This window comes from Salmo trutta, chromosome 4, assembly GCF_901001165.1.
Source record: "Salmo trutta chromosome 4, fSalTru1.1, whole genome shotgun sequence".
NCBI classification, from domain to species: Eukaryota; Metazoa; Chordata; class Actinopteri; order Salmoniformes; family Salmonidae; genus Salmo; species Salmo trutta.
The window spans coordinates 36,660,904-36,677,826 of record NC_042960.1 but is presented as its reverse complement, the minus strand read 5'-3'; positions in this window follow the sequence as shown (position 1 = coordinate 36,677,826).

Here is a 16,923-nt window from a genome sequence, read left to right as displayed (position 1 = left end):
AGTAAAAGGCACATGACAGGCTGCTTGGAGTTTGCCAAAAGGCACCTTAAGGACTCTCAGACCAAGAGAAACAAGATTTTCTGGTTTGATGAAACCAAGATTGAACTCTTTGGCCTGAATGCCAAGTGTCACATCTGGAGGAAACCTGGCACCATCCCTACGGTCAAGCAAATGGTGGCAGCATCATGCTGTCGGGATGTTTGTCAGTGGCAGGGACTGGGAGACCAGTCAGGATCGAGGGAAAGATGAACGGAGCAAAGTACAGAGCTATCCTTGATGAAAACCTGCTCCAGAGCGCTTAGGACCTCAGACTGGTGCGAAGGTTCTCCGTCCAAAAGGACAACAATCCTAAGCACACAGCTAAGACAATGCAGGAGTGGCTTCAGGACAAGTCTCTGAATGTCCTTGAGTGGACCAGCCATATCTCGGCCTTGAACCAGATCGAACATCTCTGGAGAGACCTGGAAATAGATGTACAGCGACACTCCCCATCCAACCTGACATAGCTTGAGTGGATCTGCAGAGAATAATGGTAAAAACTCCCCATATACAGGTGTGCCAAGCTTGTAGCATCATACCCAAGAAGGCTTGAGGCTGTGATCACTGCCAAAAGTGCTTCAACAAAGTAATGAGCAAATGGTCTGAATACTTATGTGTTACGGCTTGGTAGTCGTGGAGGAGGAATGAGGCGCAGGAAGCAGCGAACACAGGGTAGTGGTGTTTTTAATATACACTCACACAAAAACAAATGTTCCCACACACAGGGGAGAAAGTACATACGGCGTCAAAACAACGTCGACACGAACATAAACCGTCTGTCAAATAAACAATCATTAATCCCGCACGAACAGGAGCGGGCCAGCTAAACTAAATAGCCCCTCTAATGGCTAATTTACCACAGGTGTCACAAAATAAAAAAAGGGAAAAGCAAAAAGGAATCGGTGGCAGCTAATAGGCCGGTGACGACGACCGCCGAGCGCCACCCGAGCAGGAGGGGGCGCCACCGTCGGTGGGAATCGTGACAGTACCCCCCTCCTGACGCGCGGCTCCAGCAGCGCGCCGACACCGGCCTCGAGGTCGACCCGGAGGGCGAGGCGCACGGCGATCCGGACGGAGGTGGTGGAACTCCCTCAACATAGATGGGTCCAGGACGTCCGCCGTCGGCACCCAGCACCTCTCCTCCGGGCCGTACCCCTCCCAGTCAACGAGGTACTGTAGGCCCCTCGCCCGGCGTCTCGAGTCCAGTATGGCCCGTATGCTGTACGCCGGGGACCCCCGAAGTCCAGAGGGGGCGGAGGGACCTCCGGCACCTCATCTTCGTGAAGGGGACCAGCTACCACCGGCCTGAGGAGAGACACATGAAACGAGGGGTTAATACGGTAATAGGAAAGGAGTTGCAACCGATAACACACCTCGTTTATCCTCCTCAGGACTTTGAAGGGCCACTACACAATGCGGCCCCAGTTTCCGGCAGGGCATGCGGAGGGGCAGGTTCCGGGTCGAGAGCCAGACCCTGTCTCCCGGTGCGAACACGGGCGCCTCACTGCGGTGGCGGTCAGCACTCCTCTTCTGCCGCGCACTGGCCTCCTTTAGTGAGTCCTGTACGGCTCTCCAGGTCTCCTTGGAGTGCTGGACCCAGTCCTCCACCGCAGGAGCCTCGGTCTGACTCCGGTGCCATGGTGCCAGGACCGGCTGGTAACCTAACACACACTGAAAGGGTGATATGTTAGTAGAGGAGTGGCGAAGTGAGTTCTGGGCTAACTCAGCCCAGGGAATATACCTCGCCCACTCCCCTGGCCGGTCCTGGCAATACGACCTCAGGAACCTGCCCACCTCCTGGTTCACCCTCTCCGCCTGCACATTGCTCTCGGGGTGATAACCGGAGGTCAAACTGACCGAGACCCCCAGCCGCTCCATAAACGCTTTCCAGACCCTGGATGTGAACTGGGAACCTCGATCAGAGACAATGTCCTCCGGCACCCCGTAGTGCCGGAAGACGTGGGTAAATAGGGCCTCCGCAGTCTGCAGGGCCGTAGGGAGACCGGGCAATGGGAGGAGACGGCAGGACTTAGAGAACCGATCCACAACCACCAGAATCGCCGTGTTCCCCTGAGAGGGGGGAAGATCTGTCAGGAAGTCGATGGACAGGTGCGACCATGGTCGTTGTGGAACGGGGAGGGGCTGTAACTTCCCCCTTGGTAGATGCCTAGGAGCCTTACTCTGGGCACACACCGAACAGGAAGAGACATAGGACCTCACGTCCTTAGCTAAGGTGGGCCACCAGTACTTCCCCCTTAGACTCCGCACCGTCCTCGCCTCACCAGGATGACCCGCAGTGGGTAGCGTGTGCGCCCACCGAATCAAACGATCACGAACCCCGAGCGGCACATACATGCGCCCCAAGGGCACCTGCGCAGGCGCAGGTTCTAACACCAATGCCCGCTCGATGTCCGCGTCCACCTCCCATACCACAGGGGCCACCAGCCTAGACGCTGGAATGATGGGAGTTAGATCGATGGGCCGGTCCTCCGTGTCATAGAGACGGGACAGCGCGTCGGCCCTAGTATTCAGGGAACCCGGTCTATAGGAGATGGTAAACCTAAACCGGGCGAAGAACATGGCCCACCTCGCCTGACGTGGATTCAGTCTCCTCGCTGCCCGGATGTACTCCAGGTTTCGGTGGTCGGTCCAGATGAGAAAGGGGTGTTTAGCCCCCTCAAGCCAGTGCCGCCACACCCTCAGAGCCTTAACCACTGCGTTATGATTCCCCTGCGTTACCATGTCCAGTGGCACCGTAGACTCCCTGACTAACCCTGACCCTAATGGCCGGCTATCTAGGGAGTGCACAGGGAAAGGGGAATCTATCGGCACCCGCGGAATGCCCAGCTTAATGGCAAGTCCACGGTCCATAAAGTTCCCAGCTGCGCCTGAATCGACTAGCGCCCTATGCTGGGAAGAGGGAAAAAAAATTGTAAACAAAACAGGTAAAAACACATGACCAACAGGGGGTTCTGGGTGAATCTGGTGCTGACTCACCTGAGGTGACCGAGAAGTGTTCTGCCTGCCATCTCGACTCCCAGACTGGCTCCTCCTGCACCGGTCGGCCGTGTGTCCTCTCCGACCACAGCTGGTGCAGGAGGAGCCACCTCCTCCGGTGCCCCTTTGCAAGGCCCCCCCTACCTCCATAGGGGTAGGGGCGGGGGTGCACAGGGGTGGAACTGGCAGGACCCTCTCCGAACGCCCGCGGGCAGCCAGCAAATTGTCCAGTCGTATGGACATATCTATGAGCTCGTCCAGGGACAGAGCTGTGTCCCGACAGGCCAGCTCCCTGCGGACGTCCGCCCGGAGACTGCAGCGGTAGTGGTCTATGAGGGCCCTGTCGTTCCACCCCGCCCCAGCAGCCAAGGTCCTGAACTCCAGCGCGAAGTCCTGGGCACTCCTCGTCTCCTGCCTGAGGTGGAACAGCCGTTCACCCGCCGCTCTTCCTTCCGGAGGGTGGTCGAACACGGCCCGAAAGCGGCGGGTGAACTCTGGGTAGTGGTCCCTCGCCGAGTCTGGACCGTTCCAGACCGCATTAGCCCACTCCAGAGCTCGGCCCGTCAGGCAGGAGACGAGGGCACTCACGCTCTCCTCCCCCGTGGGAGCAGGTCTGACGGTGGCCAGGTACAGCTCAAGCTGGAGCAAAAATCCCTGGCACCCAGCCGCCGCCCCATCGTACTCCCTCGGGAGCGCCAAACGAAGCGCGCCAGAGCCAGACGTCATGGGGGGCGAAGATGGCTGTGTCGGGGGAAGTGGAGGTGGAGAGAGGATACCACTTCTCTCCCATCGGTCCATCCTCTCCATCATCTGGTCCATTGCCGATCCGATGCGATGGAGGACTGTCGTGTGGTGGAGTACGCGTTCCTCCATCGAGGGCAGAGGAGTGGCCGCTGCTCCCGCTGATTCCATGCCTTTTATTACGGTGCGGGATTCTGTTACAGCTTGGTAGTCGTGGAGGAGGAATGAGGCGCAGGAAGCAGCGAACACAGGGTAGTGGTGTTTTTAATATACACTCACACAAAAACAAATGTTCCCACACACAGGGGAGAAAGTACATACGGCGTCAAAACAACGTCGACACGAACATAAACCGTCTGTCAAATAAACAATCATTAATCCCGCACGAACAGGAGCGGGCCAGCTAAACTAAATAGCCCCTCTAATGGCTAATTTACCACAGGTGTCACAAAATAAAAAAAGGGAAAAGCAAAAAGGAATCGGTGGCAGCTAATAGGCCGGTGACGACGACCGCCGAGCGCCACCCGAGCAGGAGGGGGCGCCACCGTCGGTGGGAATCGTGACATTATGTAAATGTGACATTTCAGTTATTTATTTTTAAAACATTTCTAAAAAAACGTTTTTTGCTTTGTCATTATGAGGTATTGTGTGCAGATTGATTAGGAAAAAATAGAACTTAATCAATTTTAAAATAAGGCTGTAACGTAACTAAATGTGGAAAATACACTGTATACTATTGTGGGTGCGATAATTAATGGCCCCGAGTTGCAAGAAATGACATCTTAAAACATACCCCAAAAACTTTACAACACAAATGGCTCCTAGCCTCAAACTTAAACTGAAACTAAACAATATAAAAGTGAAGTATAATCAACTAGCAAACCAGGACTGAAAATGAATTGAAACTAAACTGATTTGAAAACAAAAATTAAAAAAACGAATATAAAAACATAAAACTATGATAACCTTGTTGTGCACACACTCATGCCCATGTGCATGCATGGTTGCTGATGTCTAGGAGAGAAGATTGTGAATTATGGCATGATCATTTATATTAGTGTGATGAACTGAAAGCCTCAGCTGGCTGTAGATGTATTTTCTGAAGAGTTATACAAATGATGCTCAAGTATGAGATGAATATCTGATAAACGGCAAAATTATTTTACTCATTTTACTGATGACGGCAAAGAGTAGAGATATAGCTATTTCATATATAAAAGGACAGAGAAGCACACACACACAGTGGGGATGTGTTGAATTTAAAGATGAGGGATCACCCATCAAAAGCTCATTGTCTTTGCAGTACTACTGAGCTACTCCGCACTACTTCTTAGGAGACCGAAACAAGCTCAACCAACCAAGAAATTCCTCAAACTGCTGCACGCTATGGCTGTGACCCAAATGACACCATATTCCCTACTTTTTACCAGGGCCCATATGTAGAGAATGGGGTGCCATTTGGAATGCAAACTATATCTCTTAAAACAACTCACACTCCAACTTCTAAGAAAATCCCATTCCAACAATTTCAAACTAGCCAGACTTTCAAAGAAGATATGACAGTAATCAATATATCTTTAGTGAATGGAAATCAGTATTTTTTTGAGGTACTGTATTATACAGTAGATCATTTGTTGTTAATGATTATTTTACAGTAAATCGGCTATTTTGAAATACATTGATCTTAAAATATACATTCACTCAAGCATGTAGACACGCAAGCAGGCAGGCAGGCAGGCAGACAGGCACACACTCATGCACGCACGCACTCACTCACACACACACACACACACACACACACACACACACACACACACACACACACACACACACACACGCCCACACCTCTCTATATCCAATAGATGTGTAATTTCCCATAAATCAGAGCATTAGTGGTTGACAGTCTTAGAATGAGACACAAAAAAATAACTAAACTGCCTTGCCTGCCAACAGACACATACACACGCACACACACATACAATGGTTCTCCTTTAAAAGTTGCAGCGTACTGTGGCACAGCTTGCATGGTGCTGCAGAATTCTATGGCACGTTATTTAAGTGTGAACCACTGCTACCATTAATGCTAGTTACCCACTGGTGGTCCAACTAGCACTATCTTGGAGAAGCATTTGACAGCCTTCAATAACGGCTGTACTAGGGAATGTGGGCATGCGGGAGACCGGGGTACAATTCCCTGACATGGAGGAAGGAGTAGGCTGTCCTTGTAAATAAGAATTTGTTCTTAACTGATTCCATATGTGTTATTTCATAGTTGTGATGTCTTCACTATTATTCTGCAATGTAGAACATAGTAAAAATAAAGAAAAACCCTGGAATGAGTAGGTGTGTCCAAACTTTTGACTGGTACTTGCTTAATTCATTTGATTAACATTATGGCATTCTATTCCAAGGAAAGCAAAAAACCCTCTGGGTTTCCGTTAGGTTGGAACGTAAAATATGGCGCTGTACAACGTGAGAGTCGGCAGTACAGTACTGGGCTGTTTAGCTAAAATAATTCCAGTGTCCTGGCATGTGGGAGACCAGGGTTCAATTCCTTAATGGGGAGGATGGAGTAGGCTGTCCTTGTAAATAAGAAGATGTTCTTAACTGACTTGCCTAGTTAAATAAACGTTACACTAAGAGCATAACATTTCTACACGCTAACTTTCTAATTCTAGTCTAACTAATACCCAAACGGAGATTAAGTGAAAAATCTCACTGATTTATCAAGACCAGTCCCCATGCTTGTCTCAGAGCTGCGCGAAACGGTGCTAAAATAGTTGTAGGCTATTGCTTCGAATCCTATTGCTTCTAACTTCAATATGCTCTTTAAATAAATAAGACCTACATCACTTTTAACAGCACATTACTCAACACTAGTGAGACTCATGTCGCCTACGATAGACCTACAGTATATAAAAAAATATGACATTTGGGATTGGCAATAATTACATATAGAGGATTGGAGGATATTTCTGTAATATTTATTCCCATAGTAATTTGTTATGAATCCATAACTTAATAAACATTGGCATTTTGAAAGAATATTTTTATCATTTTTTTATTAATGAAAGCAAAAAGATGCCATTATTAGTTACATTGTTTTAGTTTGAATGTGCAGACTGGCATTAAGAACAGAACAGGGGGAATGTTTCCCTAATCAGCGCCATTATTAGTGCAATGCCGCTTAAAGTGTTGGCAGTGCGGCGGGGTGTAAATAAAGCCACACACACACACACACACACACACACGCACACACACAGGCGCACACACACTTCTCTCCCACACTTATTCAATACGCACCACTGACCTGCTAAAGCAAGTAAAGCAAAAATATGGCCGATATGCAACGACAAAGATTTGGAATTTACATTTCCCATCGTTGAGGAGTGCCAACCTCTCAGGGAGTGTGGGTCGTCACAGCAGTCCAGCGCTCGTCTATCCGTGACCACGGAAACCACCATAATGTTATCATAACAACCCAGCTGTTAGCTTCATAACTACGACCATAACTATGACACACACAAGTGGAGAAGGGTACACCCCACTTAACCACCCCCAGTAAATCCCCGATTATAGACCAATTTAGAGCACCCTCACCCTCTCTTTCAGAGACTATCTCAGATCCGATTCGCTCTCTTTCTCGCTCTTTCTCTCTCTGGATATAAGGCTCTGAAAATGAAAAATACTCTAAATGTGTTTTATTGCATTATTCTCTCTCTCTCTCCCATCATCTACCACCCCCTTCTCTCTCTCTCTCTGGATATGGAGTATAAGGGCTCTCAATATCCCTCAATGTCATGTCAGCTTGATTCTGTAGCACCTCTCTCCACCTCTCAGCCCAAATCAGTGGCGTACAGGGTCCTCCGCTCTAACCCTCTACTGTGGTCAGTCTAGTGACCCAGTGTTTGGTCTAGGCCAGTCTTCGAGGCTTTAGGGTTAAAGATAGGAAAAGGGGGATAGAAAGAATGAAATAGAGCCTGTGATCCTTCCTTCTGATCTTTTAACTGGCCAGTAACCATGGAGATTAAGACATTGATCTCATCTGCCCTCTCCTAATCTGATTCATATTTAAAGGTTCTACAGTTTTTATGCCAAACTCTAAGAATACATTTTCTGTGAAGCATTCTGAGAAAGTACACTACAATGTCAAATATATCCACCTTCAGGTGGTTTATTCGTAGATTAAGAGATAAAACTGAGATAAAAAAAGTTCTGTATATTGTATCGTATTCTAGTCCATAGCATCGCGTAAGCGCAGTACACATAAACACATGTGCGCACGCAGGCACACACACACACACACACACGTACACACGTACACCTCCATCTCACCTGTTTTTTCCAGGTGACTTCCCCAGCTGCTTGTGTGTCAGTATAAATCACCTTCTCCTTTGACTGGGTGGTCAAGCCACAACCCCCCAACTCGCTCTCTCTCCGGCAACATCCCAAATGACACCCTATTCCCTATATAGTGCGCTACTTTTGAATATAGCCCTATGGGAATAGGGATACATTTGAGACGCAGACCCCAGCTTCATTAGCTCATTGGCTCCTCTGGCAGCTGATCTGTCATCGCTAATTACCCTCCTTATTTGTTTATGATGTTTTGTTCTTCTTAAAGAAGGTTGTCCTAATTAAAAGTTTGACGCCCTGGTGAATTTGATAGATGTTGTTTATCCCATCCTGTCCTTGTAAATTCATTGCTTCTCATTACGTCAAGGTTAAAGCCCCTACCTGTGTCCCAAATAGCACCCTTTTTCCTATATAGTGCAATATGGGCCATGGTCAAAAGTAGTGCTCTATATAGGGAAAAAGGTGAAATTTGGGATGCAACCCCAGTGAATGATAAGGACGTCCTTCTCTAGGATAAACTCTGCTAAACGCTAATCGACAAAAATATTTCATTCACTAATGGAGGCTACTGTGACTGAGCCTGTATATCCTATCGTCCATTACAAATGTCATCTCACTCTCCCTTGCTTTCTTTCCCATGGATTATCCTCATTCTTCCTCTCATTAGCCCTGTGATAGACTAGCATCCTGGCTAGGGGGTGTACTTGTACATCAAGCTGCCTCATGCTACAGAAACAGCAGAACAGTCGTTCTGGCTCTGACAAGTCTACTTACTTTCCTCTCTGTGGTAGGTTGTTCTCCCTCTGTATTTCCTTCCCGGTCTCCTGAGGTTCACTCCCTCATAGTATTGCAGCAGTAAACCCAGTGACTATACAGCAGCTCTCTGAAACAAGCTGACACTATAAGCCTCTTTACAAACTTCCACCTTATCAATATGTTCCGAGAAGTGTTTTTCTGTCTCTTTTCTAAATAAATGTCTCAAAATAGTATTTTTTTCTTCTCTGACTCAAAGAACAAGTGAGCTATTGAATTCAGAACATAAATCTGAATTCAGAACATTAGAAAAACTATTTGATAAATTAGGTGAGAAGTTTGGGCTCTTTGTATCAAAGAGACTAATTGAGAAACTTAAAAGCTCGACACTAAGCTCAGAGCCCTGGGTCTGGACACCACCCTCTGCAACTGGATCCTGGACTTCCTCCACACTGACTCTTAATATAGGCCACCCCCAGGCATTTTCCCCCACTGTTCTCCTTGTTCACCCATGACTGCGTGGGTTTGGACTACACCAACTCCATCATCAAGTTTCCTGACGACACCACAGTTGTAGGCCTGATAAGCAACAACAACGAGTCAGCCTACAGGGAGGAGGTCAGTGAACTGGCATTGCGGTGTTATGACAACACCCTCCCCCTCAATGTCAGCAAAACAAAGACGTTTTTTATTGACTTCAGGAAGCAGAGGAGTGAGCATGCCCCCATCCACATCAACGAGACTTCAGTAAAGTTTTAAGTTCCTCTGCATCCACATCATCATGGACCAACAACACCACCACTCTTGTTAAGAGGGCGCAACAGCAACTCTACTTCCTAAGGCGGCTGAGAAGTCTTCTCCAAATACCTATGCTGCACCAACGAGAGCGTTCTGGCCGGTTGCATCAAAGCCTGTTAATTGCTCCATCCATGACCGCAAGGCCCTCCAGCGGGTGGTGAAGATGGTCCAGTACATCCCTGAGTCCATGCTCCCACACATCCAGGACCTCTATTCGAAATGGTGCTGGAGGAAGGCATGTAGCATCATCAAGTGCACACACACCCCAGCCATGAGTTGTTCTTTCCCTTATCGTCGCGCAGACAGTATTGGAGCATGATACCAACAAGGCTCAGAGACAGTTTCTATCTACAAGCCATCAGACTGCTGAACACTTGAACGGGAATGACCACCTGCTCTGATTCTTCGCACCTTAGCACACATGGGCCTTTCTATAAATTAAGAGGCCAATGTGTGACATCAGGGTCAACATTTCTAAATGGTTTGATATAGATTTAAATGTGATTTTCTTGCAGATTCACATGTGTAGTTAGAGGAATAATGGTCTAGATAGGCACAATGAGACCATAACTCCTAGCAACAACAAAACATCTACATGTTATTCAAAATGTCACATTCTACTTTATTACATGCCAAGTAGCAATGTGTATTTGTGCTTTAGTCAACTTCTCTATCATTTATAGCCATGCTAAATATTCCAGAAGAATTACAAATATAAACAACAGCATTTATATTTTTAAAGTTGATATAATTATTAATGCAATATTATAATACAATGGGTTCTGTCAACAAAAGCATTGACAATAAAAATAACCAATAATGAAATCATTAAACTCTTCTTATCAGCTTGTGTGTGTGTGTGTGTGTGTGTGTGTGTGTGTGTGTGTGTGTGTGTGTGTGTGTGTGTGTGTGTGTGTGTGTGTGTGTGTGTGTGAAAACTAGACATCACATTCTTGCTTCCTCTGTCTTTGTTTCCTCCACTCCTTGCCTCACCTTGAAAGTGCATTGGAGCCCGAGGGAAGGAACCTTCCCTCCTCTCCCCCAATGTGCATTGAGATGGAGGCGAGGAATGGAGGACACAAGGGGAGAATCTCAATTGCATTTCCTTCATTCCTCACAACCTCTCTGCTCACTGCATTCTCAAAACCCATTCGATAGGTGAGAGTGGAGGGACCTCTGACCTTCTCCTCCAATGCGTTTGAGAAGGAGACGAGGAGAGAGGATGCAACGAATCAATGAAATGCAATTGAGATTCTCCCAAGGAAAGAGGAAGCAAGTATTTTGCAGCTATAAAGAAATTGATGGTGCCAGACTGACAGACTGAGCTACCATAATACCCATGGTCTGTCCAGAAACAACCCCTAGCCCCTACCGCCCAGAGTCTAGACTATTGTGGAAATCTGAATGGGATTTATGGGCGTTGACATAATGAGAGCTCCACCTTACTCTCTGATAGACTTGGTGGAATTTTGGCGGTATTGCTTACACCTGTCCAATTCTCTCAGATCTCCTCGAGTGTCAAGGGGTAGGGGCTAGCAGTTGTTTTTGGACAGGACCCCACAACCCTTTGGGTGTGTGGTGGACCTACAGTGGTTCCTAAAAGTTGTGAGCGAACACCATGGGACATAGAGGTACCCAGCGTCATGGCTTCATCGCTCCAGACCACCATAAGGGTGAGTTAGAGAACTCATTACGCATTTGGGTCCCAAGGTTTTTATATGAACAATCATATCGAGTGGGTCCAATGACGAATTTGACGCAAGCCATCTGTCGCTGGTGACTTTCTTCAGCAAAGATGGCTGACAAAACATTACGGTGGAAGCAAATGTAAGTAATTATAATGTCATAACGAGTCAAGCAAAAAATTTACAATTGAGAGGAATATGTTACGTAATGTAAAGACAAACGATTGTGCATATTTATTTGTCATAAAGGTAATTTACGAAAATCACTATTTAGCAAGTTAGCTAACTAGCTAACATTAGCCAGCTAGCTAGTGTTGTGACATGAGTATGAAATTGTAATTTGTGTTGTTTAGTGTTTTAGGGACTCCTGAGAAAACCAGCAAACCAGGCTGTCATCTTGTGAAACAGTGATGTAAAGAATCTAGCTAGCTAAAACATTTACATCAAATTGAATGTACAATTGTGTAAGCTTGCCTTGCTTATATTTGCCACACAATGATGCTGAAGTAACATAGCTAGCTAACTAGTTATCCTCTTGACGGTTGCCTAGGATAGGGGGCGCTACAGCGATTAAAAAAAAAAATTGTGCCCATTTTAAACAGCCTCCTACTCAAACTCAGAAGCTAGGATATGCATATAATTAATACTTGTGGATAGAAAACACCCTAAAGTTTCTAAAACTGTTTGAATGGTGTCTGTGAGTATAACAGAACTCATATGGCAGTCAAAATCCCAAGACAGATCGTAACAGGATGTGAAATTCTGAATTGCGGACTCAACTTCATCACTTTGCCTATAAATCACACCGTGAGCTATGGTTCATTGAGCACTTCCTATTGCTTCCACTAGATGTCCCCAGTCTTTACAAAGTGGTTTGAGCCTTCTACTGTGAAAACTGACAGAATGAGAGTCTGTGGAACGTGGTCACATGGGAAGGGCCATCACCATTATGACGCCGGCACCCCTGGCTACCCTCCCCTTTCGAAACGTTTTGAAAGACAATGCAATCGTCCTCCTTGAATGTTATTGGAGCTCTGGTTGAAAAAGGCCCTAAAGATTTATGTTATACAACGTTTGACATGTTTGAACGAACTTAAATAAAAAAAAAATCCATTTTGGTAAGAGAGGAGTCCCGTGCAGGATGGTACTTTTCGTGCAGCCTTCAGAACGCGCTAACAAGAAGACATAAAGGATTAACTTTTTCGAACAAAAATACATTTGTTGTGGACCTGGGATCCCTGGAAGTGCCTTCTGATGAAGACAATCAAAGGTAAGGGATTATTGACAATAGTATACAAGACTAGATTTGATATGCGATTGTTCCTATTTTTCTGAGGATCGCATCCCCTTTTATCGCAAAGTGTGATTACCCAGTAAAGTTATTTTTAAATCTGGCATTGCAGGTGATTTCAAGAGATGCTAATCTATAAATCTTAGAATGACAATATTACATTTTTAAAATGTTTTCGAATAATAATTTAGTAAATTGTAGCGCTGGTCCACCGGACGCATTTGAGGGAAAATAGTTAGTCAACGTTACGTGCCGATGTAAAATGCTGTTTTTATATATAAATATGAACTTTATCGAACAAAATAATGCATTATTGTGTAACATGATGTCCTAGGAGTGTCATCTGATGAAGATTGTCAAAGGTTAGTGCTGCATTTAGCTGTTTTTTGGTTATTTGTGATGCATGTGGTTGGTCGGAAAATGGCTATGTGGCTACTTTTACGATATACTCCTCTAACATAATCTAATGTATTGCTTTTGCTGCAAAGCCTTTTTGAAATCGGACGACGTGGTTCGATTCAGGAGAGGTGTATCTATAAAACGATATAAAATAGTCCTATATTTGAAAAAATATATATATTAAATTTTGTTATGCAAATGGCAATAGGATTTTTCGCAGGATGTCCGTCCCGCATACGGGACGAGCCCGTCAAGAGGTTTTAACCTGTTATGGCTAGGGGGCAGTATTTTTATTTTAAAGGCGGCAAAAATCTGAATCGTGGCTTTGCAGGCTCTGGCTGAAAAACATTAGCGCATTTGGATAGTGGCCGGTCACAGTACTATGAGACTAAGGCTCGTGCACGAGTCGACTCCATGTTTACTTTCTTTCTTTCTTTGAACGAAAACCACCACTCCCGGTCGGAATATTATCGCTTTTTTACGAGAAAATTGGCATAAAAATTGATTTTAAACAGCGGTTGACATGCTTCGAAGTACGGTAATGGAATATTTAGAATTTTTTTGTCACGAAATGCGTCGTGCTCGTAACCCTTCTTTACCATTCGGATAGTGTCTTGAACGCACGAACAAAACGCCGCTGTTTGGATATAACTATGGATTATTTGGGACCAAACCAACATTTATTATTGAAGTAGAAGTCCTGGGAGTGCATTCTGACGAAGAACAGCAAAGGTAATAACATTTTTCTTATAGTAAATCTGACTTTGGTGAGTGCTAAACTTGCTGGGTGTCTAAATAGCTAGCCGTGATGGCTGGGCTATCTACTGAGAATATTGCAAAATGTGCTTCCAACGAAAAGCTATTTTAAAAATCAGACATATCGAGTGCATAGAGGAGTTCTGTATCTATAATTCTTAAAATAATTGTTATGTTTTTTGTGAACGTTTATCGTGAGTAATTTAGTAAATTCACCGGAAGTTTGCAGGGGGTATGCTAGTTCTGAACGTCACATGCTAATGTAAAAAGCTTTTTTTTTATATAAATATGAACTTGATTGAACAAAACATGCATGTATTGTATAACATAATGTCCTAGGGGTGTCATCTGATGAAGATCATCAAAGGTTAGTGCTGCATTTAGCTGTGGTTTGGGTTTTTGTGACATTATATGCTAGCTTGAAAAATGTGTGTCTGATTATTTCTGGCTGGGTACTCTGCTGACATAATCTAATGTTTTGCTTTCGTTGTAAAGCCTTTTTGAAATCGGACAGTGTGGTTAGTTAAAGGAGAGTCTTGTCTTTAAAATGGTGTAAAATTGTCATATGTTTGTAAAATTGAAGTTTTTGTATTTTTGAGGAATTTGTAATTCACGCCACGCCCATCATTGGCTATTGGAGCAGGTGTTCCGCTAGCGGAACGTCTAGATGTAAGAGGTTTTAATCATATTAAAGTTACTCTTTCTGTTTGAAGCATTGGATTTTGCAGTCACAAATATTATTTTGGGTATGTGTGTCCATGAAAACTGTTTTCACACTGTAACACAGTGAGATACGAAATGTTACAGTATACTTCTGAGATCTCTATACAAAAAAAGAGTCCGACAGCAATATCCCAGAATTTCACAGGATCAAGGTAAACAACAACCACAGTATCATAAATGTAAGGAAAGAAAGGTAGTGTTTTATGTCACAAGATTTTTGCCAAATATGTGAAGACTCCAAGCAGGAGAAAGGGTTTAAACATAGGTTTTGATTCAACTCATGAATTATATTGAATGTATCTATGTTCTCCCTTTATTTCCTAGTGTATTCACATGAAAAAAGGGCTAATTATTATTAATTACTTTGTAACATCTCCAAACATTTGTCCACTACAACAAATGCTCACTGGTACCCTAGTTTATAGAAAGACATACATGCGCTCACTCACACAAACATCCACACACACATCCACACACACACAAACACACACACATCACAACTGCTGCTACTTATCACGGTTGTCGTAGGAATGAGCGGACCAAAGTTCAGCGTGTGTTTCGTTCCACATTTTATTTATACTGTGAAACTATGCAATACATAAATAAACTGAATGACAAAAAAAAAAGTGACGCAGAGGTGAAACATACTACTCAAAATGAATCTCCCACAAACCCAGGTGGTACAAACACCAACTTAAATATGACCTCCAATTAGAGACAACGATGACCAGCAGCCTCTAATTGGAGATCATCTCAAACAAAGACCAACATAGAAATACAAAACTAGAACATAACAACAGAGAAAAACTAAACTAGAAAAAAAAACCTGTCTCATCCTGAACTACTCTACCATAGGAAATAACAGCTTTCCATGGTCAGGACGTGACACTACCACTGTTATTACGGTATACTGCTCAGTTTATACACTGCACCCATCCCCCTTTTCCCCAATACACGTGTAAATATTGTACTATTAAATGTCTATTCTATTGTACTGAGCCATTTATTTTCTGTTTATAATCTTATTCTTTATTATTTCTTATTGTTGTTGAATTGCCGAAAGAACCTGCAAGTAAGCATTTCTTTGGACTATGTTACCATGCTTGTACCAAGCATACGACTAATACAACTTGAAACTAGAAATAAGAGGGATCTAGGTTTTGAATTATTACTCTGCTCTGCCTTATGGAAATGCATTAGCTTCAAGTGTGAAAGAGAGAGAAGCACAGAGATAGAGAGAGGTGGGGAGGGGAGATGGTGGGAGGGAGAGAATAATGGCAATAAAACACATTTAGAGTATTTTTCATTTTCAGAATAAATGATCCCAGCCCCACATGTCCCTCCAGGCATCAAAACAACCACCCAGGAAACACGATGAAAGTGTGTGTATGTGTGTGTGTTTGTGTGTTTGTGCTTGCCTGCATTCGTGTGTGTGTTTGTGTGTATACTCCTCTTGAAGGCAAGTTAAACTCTATAATGAAGATGTTTTATTAAGTTTGATGTATTCCTGAGCTTTCAAATACCTTTTAATTGAGATGGTAACTGCTGTATTATAATAAGTGCAATTTAAGGAAACATACCAAAATCCTCGCCCTTCATTCTGGTTTCATAGACTAGAAGAAACATACGTGTATGAAATATAAAATCCGGTACACTGAAATTACACTGAACAAAAATATAAACGCAACATGTATAGTTGGTCCCAGGATTAATGAGCTGAAATAAAATATCCCAGAAATTGTCCATACGCACAAAAACAATTTGTTTTACATCCCAGTTAGTGGGCATTTCCCCTTTGCCAAAATAATCCATCTACCTGACAGGTGTGGTATATCAAGAAGCTGTTTAAACCGCATGATCATTACACAGGTGTACCTTGAGCTTGGGACAATAAAAGGCCACTCTAAAATGTGCAGTTTGTCACATAACACAAATCCACAGATGTCTCAAGTTGAGGAAGCCTGCATTTTGAATGCTGACTGCAGGAATGTTCACCAGTGCTATTGCCAGATAATTTAATGTTAAATTCTCTACCATAAGCTGCTACCAACATCATTTTAGAGAATTTGGCATTGTGCCCCACTGGCCTCAAAACCGCAGAACACGTGTAGCCATACCAGCGTTGGACATCCACATCTGGCTTCTTCATTTACAGGATCATCTGAGACCAGCCACCTGGACAGCTGATGAAATTGTGTGTTTGCACAACCAAAGAATTTCTGCACAAACTGTTAGCAACTGTCTCAGGGAAGCTCATCTGCGTACTCGTTGTACTCACCAGGGTCTTGACCTGACTGCAGTTTGGCATCGTAACCGACTTCAGTGGTAAAACTGCTCACCTTTGATGGCCACTGGTATGCTGGAGAAGTTTGATCTTTACGTATG